The sequence below is a fragment of the Austrofundulus limnaeus genome, unplaced genomic scaffold (assembly GCF_001266775.1).
Source record: "Austrofundulus limnaeus strain Quisiro unplaced genomic scaffold, Austrofundulus_limnaeus-1.0 Scaffold20, whole genome shotgun sequence".
NCBI classification, from domain to species: domain Eukaryota; kingdom Metazoa; phylum Chordata; class Actinopteri; order Cyprinodontiformes; family Rivulidae; genus Austrofundulus; species Austrofundulus limnaeus.
The window spans coordinates 3,320,258-3,327,513 of NW_013952422.1; the positions used below are offsets into that span (position 1 = coordinate 3,320,258).

The window sequence follows — 7,256 nt, forward strand, 5'->3', positions numbered from 1 at the left end:
AGAAAGAAAGAAAGAAAGAAAGAAAGAAAGAAAGAAAGAAAGAAAGAAAGAAAGAAAGAAAGAAAGAAAGAAAGAAAACATGAGAAGACTTCCTGATCAGAAATTCCGTCATTCAAAAGATAAAAACCAGTGTCAGAAAACACAAAGAAGGCAGTTTTCTAGATAAATGTGAAAAAAAGGCAGCAGCACAGAGGACCAATGCTGCAATCTAATGAGGCAAAAAATAAATAAATAAATCCTCTTTAATTAATGCCTGAAATAGGAAACTTGTTAATCATGGACTTAGTTGTCCGAAGGGTAAACTGACACCGTGACATTTGTGGGTGGACAATAAACGTGCAGAAGTGTGAAGCTGTATTGTAACTGGTCATACTTGAGCGAAGCATTTCTTGAAATGTCTGAGTCATTCACACGATTTTAGGAGATTTTCACCTGCAGGGAAATTCCTCAAAACCGTACGGCTGCAGTTAACAACAGTAAACAACACCTGTCAACCCATAACTGGAGGGTAAAGAATTAAATCAATCAAAATAAAAGTGATGGGATAATGTGTGTTACTCCTTATTATATTACAAGGTCAGGTTAGACTTTACTCACAGGAATTCATTTATTTTTTAAGCATGATTAAAATGTATTGTAGCAGGAAATTATTTCAAGTACACTAAGTTTCTAGATTAAGATCTCCAGTAAATGATTTACGACTTCACTTCAGCTAAGTTTAGCTGTAAGGAAACTCCCATGACTAATAATAAACTTTCATTTTAAATGTCTGGCTATAAATAGTAAATCAGATTTTTAAATAAACATTTTAACACCCAAGTTTAATACTCAGCAAGAACACGATGACTAGAACAGATTTAAAGAATAAAACGGCACATCCTGTTACGCGATGCAGTGCCGGGAGGAGGCTAAACATTTCACGCAACTTAACATTTTTTCTTTCATGCCTCCTTTCAAGTGGAAATAATAATGCGAAAGTAGCCCGACATAAAATCTTCATGAGTCATAGAAGAAAGTCTGTGGTCAGCCTACTGATACCATAGTTATTAATCTGATGGGATCTAATGGCAGTGGTGGGAGAATATGGGAAATTTGAGGAATCAGTTATTGGAACACGCTTTCACCCACAGAGTTCAACTGAACTCAGTAATGCTCCTTTGTGTTCKGACAGCTTTTAGTGATGAAAGCACGACTTATAAAATATTAGGATGGTCATAATGTTTTGGCCTTTGGACTTTGAGAATTTTAAATATTTAACTTTTGAGCCACAATATAAAAAAAGAGGAAATTTGTGCCCCTGATTATCTCACCCTTAAAAAGATAAAACAGTTTATRTACTATACTGTGTAAATCTACTAGTTTATGTTGCAAAGGGGGCATTTAGTTTCTTTTTTAAGGTGTCAGGCTAAAAGAGAACAAATCAGGTTCTGTTTGTACGAGAAAATGATACRAAACTTCTTGTTTTGTTCTGYCTAATGAGTTTTTTTAGTTTGTACAGAACTACCTCTTTTACTAATTTGTGGAAATGATAAAAACAAGTGGTCCAGTTAAAACAAACGTTTCATTCATTCATTCAACAACAAACATAAAAGCAGTAGTTTATTTGATTTATTGGTTATTTAAGTCTTAAATTAGCTCAAATAAAAGACACCAGCCTTTATTTAACTAAACTGATTTTTAGAATTATGTCTTTCTTTTTTATTTAAAAAATATTTGTTGTTTATTAATGCCAGGACCGGGTGGTGGTCTGTTAGTACCTCACTTCATGAGACAAAGGCACATCAGGGCAGGGGTTGACTCCAACGTCCCCTCGCCTCGTTCCAACCAGGAGCCTCACAGAGACGGCCAGAAGGCATCCAAGTCCAGACCTGAGCGGTCTTGTGAAACAGCCTGAACAAATCTWTGAAAATAATCGTAACGTGAACCTGATGAGAAAGTAAAATTTGTTATCTACAACAGGTAACATAATGCCTGTTCATCCCACAGAACTCCACCTAAAACCTCTCGTTTGATTKCTGGTAATAACAACTTGTTGTTTTACRGGAAACCAGTGTTGTTAAGTGTAGAATGGTTATCAGGAAAGCAAATATAACAGTTTGTATAAAACTTCTGKCTCACACATTTGACATTAATTGATCCTTTCATTAAACGCTGTCTGTTTACCAGAGTCCAGCTTCTCCTCTTTGGCCAAAGGAATTCAGAAACTATTTATCCAGCTGCTTATAAAGCTGCAGTGAAAGCTTGCAACACATTAAGAACCTGCAAATCCCCAAAAGGAAAGGTGAAAACAACAACTGGCACCCTTTTCTTTACTGGTGAACTTTGTGGGCTGTATGTAAAGAACAGGAAAGAAAAAAAAAGATCACTTGGGTTTTTAKAACCATTCCAGCTGACCGCTTTGGCAAGATCAGTTTTGGCCACGATTCTAAAAAGCAGTGGAGGAAGTGATAAGAAAACACACATCCTGCTGAGGATTTGCTGCGGGTTCCAGTTCAACTCCAAGGTCCAAGAAAATCAAATAAATCATGTTTTTATAACTATTGTTGAACTAATAGAACAGAAACAGTTAAACCACTGACTTGTGGTTGAAGTTGATTTGAAACAAACTAAARTTAAATAAATAATCTTGAATAAAGTTATGTTTTTCTCCTAAACTGCTGAGGCAAAATTTTACTTTACTTTATTTACCACGATGTGTTATCTGTTTCCTGTGAAACAATCATCTGTTTATCCTGTACAAGATTTCAAAAGATCATGAGAGATGGAAACAAACGAACCAAGTAAAGGCGTTAAAACCTGAAAGGAAATGCGTCTTACCAAATGGCTTGGATGAAGAGGAGGAAAGTCGCTTCTTCTGCCTGCTCGCTCCGCAAATTTACAACACATTAAACCAAAAGTCGACAAGCACAAGCGTGATTTTGACAGAGAGAAAAGAGAGACGGAGCAGGAGAGCCCCTGACATGATGGCACGGCTGCGCGTGCTGCGTAATGACGCGCAGCAACAGGAAAGCGCGGCTGCAGGTTCACCGCTGACTGTTTGCGCTTTTGTGTTGTTCTCTCACTGTGAGATCAGAAAGAAAGTGGTGGGACCCCGCCTCTTCCCAACGTCGTTTCTATATGCGTTGGTGTTTTATGTCAAGCAGTCGATAAGAGAGACAGTTTCAAAGATAAAGATTAAAGAGATATTAATCAGTCAAAAATGTCCTCAGAGGAATGGAAAGGTGGATGTGTTTGTGTGAGAAAGATAGAGTGAAGACAAGTCTAATCAGCGGAGACAGAGGTGATRAAAAATGAAAGAAAAACCAAAAACAAACTGAGCCACCACAGACCACAGACAGCTYAAGATTTTTGGAGGCTCTGGGCTGAAGTTCATGCAGGGCCCCATGAACTAAAGCCAGAACCTGACTGGAAACAAACTATTTGAGAACACAGTGAGATTAATTCTCCAGTTATTAAGATCCGTGTTCATCCTGCAGCTTCTCCTCACCCAGGTCTTTATTGCTCGACATCCGGGGTGTCAAAACTTTTCATTACTTAGGTAGAAGTATAGATACTATTATTTAAAAATAWTTTTTTGGAACTAGGAGTGTCAACTCAAGCTTTTTACTCGAGAAAAAAGGTAAAAGTACTGGTTTTAAAACTTTAAAGTACTAATATAAGGGAGAAAAACTATTGAGATTAAAGCTTAGGCTCATACATCACATTAATTTGCTAAMATGTCCTCCAAGAGTAATTTTTGTGGGAGCTCCTTGCTGCCAGGAGGGCCACAAGCAGCTGCTCATACAGCCAAAAAGTCTGTCTGTCTCCTAGGATTTGCATACCAATGGATCATAAATTAGTCTGTTTATTAAAACAGTCAAATAGGATTGTAAATGATTCTTGTTTGAACAAGAAGTTCCTGAAACAGACTTCTTTTAGAGCTGCAGGTGGATGTTTTTTTTGCTCTTCTCAGTCGTCATGTTAAAGGTTTACTGCTGGTTCTGTCGCATCATGGCCCGGTGTGAGCCGAGCTTTAACTGTTGGACAGCTTTGACAGACAACTCGGTGACAACAAGGTCCTCGAGGGCCACTATCCTGCATATTTTAAAGGTTTCTCAGCTTTAAGACACCTGATTTGCACGAATGGCTGATTAGCAGGCTTTCACAGAATCTGAAGAGGTCGAATCAATCAGGTGTGCTGGAGCAGAGAAGTGAAACATGCAGGAYGGTGGCCCTCCAGGAACCAGTTTGACACCCCTACTCCTCCCACCATGTGCTGTGGTCTTTGCATAGGCTTTTTTTTTTTTTTTTTTTTTGGTTCTTGCTTGTTCAAAGGACATGTTGCTCTACAAGTCTTGTGGTTTGTTTAAATTAGAAAAAACAATCCTAAATTTGGCAGACATATGTTTTCAGAGGCTTTCTGTTGGCAACCATTAAAAAAAAACCAAACAATGTTTAAGACTTTTTTTATTTGTATTATAAAATACTTTGAAACTTATTATAAGTAGTTTGTAGAATATTCACAGTACATCTCAGTTATTTCTCGCCAGAATTTTATTCTGAAACTGTCATGAAAAGAGATTTGAATTCCTTTAAGGGCCTTCAGTTGTTAAAAACTGACACAATGCTGTAACACAAAGTTGTATTTCTGTATTTCCATCCATCCATCCCATTTTTTTCTTTGCTGGTCGTGGGGAGTTGGTGCATCTCCAGCAGTCTTTGTATAAGAGGCAGGGGACAACAGGGACCACTCACACTTAGGGACAATTTAGAGTTAAACCTGTTTTTACATTATTTTAATAATTAGCTTAAAAACAAGCTTTAAAATATTAAAAGCTTAGAAAAGGATTGCACAGTTTAGAGGGATGCTGATTGTTAAAGTTGTTTTTCTTATAAAATAAGAAAAAAAGTGTTGACTAATTATGAATAAAATACAAAACATATCAGTAAATTTTAAAAATGTCATCAAAAACGTACATTTTTTCTAACATTTCTTTATACTGTATGTCAATGTCTTTTTACATTTTTGAAAAACAATTGTCATAAAATTTTAAATATGTTTAGAATGACATTGCATTTTTAATAAAGATACACACGTACAGCATGAACTGGATGAACCGTTCTGTAAAGTGTATTTAAGTTGAACTCATTACATCACAAACTGATTCAATCTTTATTGTTTTGGACTTCCAGATTTTCTCAGTAAAAGTCAAAAGAAAAAAATCAACAACATTTATGTAGATACAGGAGAATTTATTTAACTTTATTGTGTACAAACAAAGGCAGCAAATGCCTTTCGAACATGTTTACCCTCAGAATACAGTATTCCTTTTGTACAGCTCTACAAGCAGAACATTGAATATTCAACAAGAATCAAAAAACGGTGGAATTTAAAAAACAAAAAAAAATGTTGCAACAAATCTCATCCTGGACTTTAGATCATTTGTGCTGAATGAGAAAAGTAAGTTGAATATTCCCTAAAGGTGGTTTATTTGAAATGTGTCAGCAGAGGGGTCCATGTGAAAGTATTCGCTGAAATATGGAAATAAATTTCAGGATCCTGTACAATAAATGCAATATGTACCATATCTTTAGGCAAGTTCACAGAAAAATGACGTGTTTTTGGCTGAGGTTATGGAGGGTACATGCAGTTACAGTGACAAACACTTAAGATTTCTCTCCTCTACCACAAACCGACGGTTCGGATTTTCAAAAAGACTAAACGTGAACCAGCTCGACCCTTTAACGATCCACCGTACGCCAGCGAGCGCCACAGGAAGGAAACGAGAAACCAGATTATGCGTCCTCTGGTATGATATATTTTATACAAGCCGTGAGCCGCCGGTTTTAGTTACCCAAACCTGAAACAATCACAGTGGCCAGTCTGCTGTTCAAATATCTAAACCGAGCTGAAAGAATCATTGTTGAGGCTTGAAAAGGTCATTGCAGAGCTACGTAGTGGTCACGATCCTGGCAGAAAAAATAAAGTTTAAACACAGCATGTTTGATAAACAAAGGCTGATTAACACATTTAGATTCTCCTAAAGAAAGCACAATATATAAAGACAATTTTCTAACATTAAATTAGTTTTAGATTACTTTTTTTAATAACCATAAATAAATAGATCAAGCAGACCATCTTGCACCAAACTGGAAGGAATCATAAATAAATAAGAATAAAAAAAAGGCAATATTAGGAGAGGAGACTTGTGACGACTCCGTTAACTTTAGCACAGAGATTCATTTACTTACAGCACCACAGTCATAAGGACGGAGTCGAACACACGGATGAGCTAAGACCGTGTTGAAATTTAAGGTCCTGTCTTAGCCTGGAAGGGATGAGAGGTGTGTGTCCTCAGCAAAGGCAACAGGAGGAAGGAGAATTTTTTTAAACCAATTTTCAATGGTGTTTAGAGAACCACAGGTGCTAAACTAAAGCAAGTGTTGAGGCACGAAGGGGTTGAGTAGTACAGGCAGCTGGGGCTTGGTGTGAAATAGAAATATGGCCGAATAAGCAGGAGGTTTACGATCCAGATGAACGAACAATGTGAGCGTGCTACAGTGACATAAACAGGAATAAAATCACTAAAGTCAAAATCTTAAGGAAAACAAACAGAGGCATTGAAAAGGATCTCCTTCTGCAAGCCAAAATAAGGACTTCTGTTGTAACAATTTGCTCATATCTTTGAAAATAAATTCTACATACAATTATAAAGCCTGTGATTGAACCACATTTTCAGCTTTAAGCATCTAAAAGACACCCAGCAGCCACAAATTGAATGTCACGACGTGAGAATAAATAATGATTCTTACGACACTGCTGGGAAACCTTGGGTTAGAAATTTTACTGGCCTTGCTGAAGTTAGCAAGGCCAGCTCCTCTTTGTCATCTTTTTGTTGCCTTACAACCTGGAATTGATTAAAAAGCAACACATTTTCAAAGGAACTCAAGATTAATGTAGTAGATTGGAATTTTTAAAAATGGTTTCATAATGATAAAATAAAACATAAAACTGAAAAGTGCATTCTTACGTTGCTTTAAAGGGGAAATATTATGTGTTTCTCAGGCATACATTTAAATACTATACCATAATGAAGTATCTGTGTCACCTTTAGTTGTTATTAAAATGCTGTTTTTATGTTTAAATAGAAAATGAACTTATCTTCTCATCACTTCCTCTTCTAAATGCCTTGAAATTGGCCTCTGTCTCTTTAAGAATCACCTTCTGCTTCAGTCTCGCCCATTTCAGTGTGGGGAGGGGGTCTGCCATGATGCAG

At 36.7% G+C, this 7,256-nt stretch overlaps 1 long non-coding RNA gene across 1 annotated transcript in view; it reads right to left on the bottom strand.

Moving 5' to 3' along the window:
- The window catches only part of LOC106514583 (uncharacterized), a 5,253-nt gene extending 2,268 nt beyond the window's left edge, over nt 1–2,985 (bottom strand). The window contains exons 1-2 of the long non-coding RNA XR_001309900.1: nt 2,818–2,985; nt 1,758–1,900 (exon numbers count right to left, since the gene is read on the bottom strand). This is a non-coding gene — a long non-coding RNA (uncharacterized LOC106514583). The remainder of the gene's footprint in view (nt 1–1,757; nt 1,901–2,817) is intronic.
- Between the last annotated feature and the right edge of the window lie 4,271 nt (nt 2,986–7,256).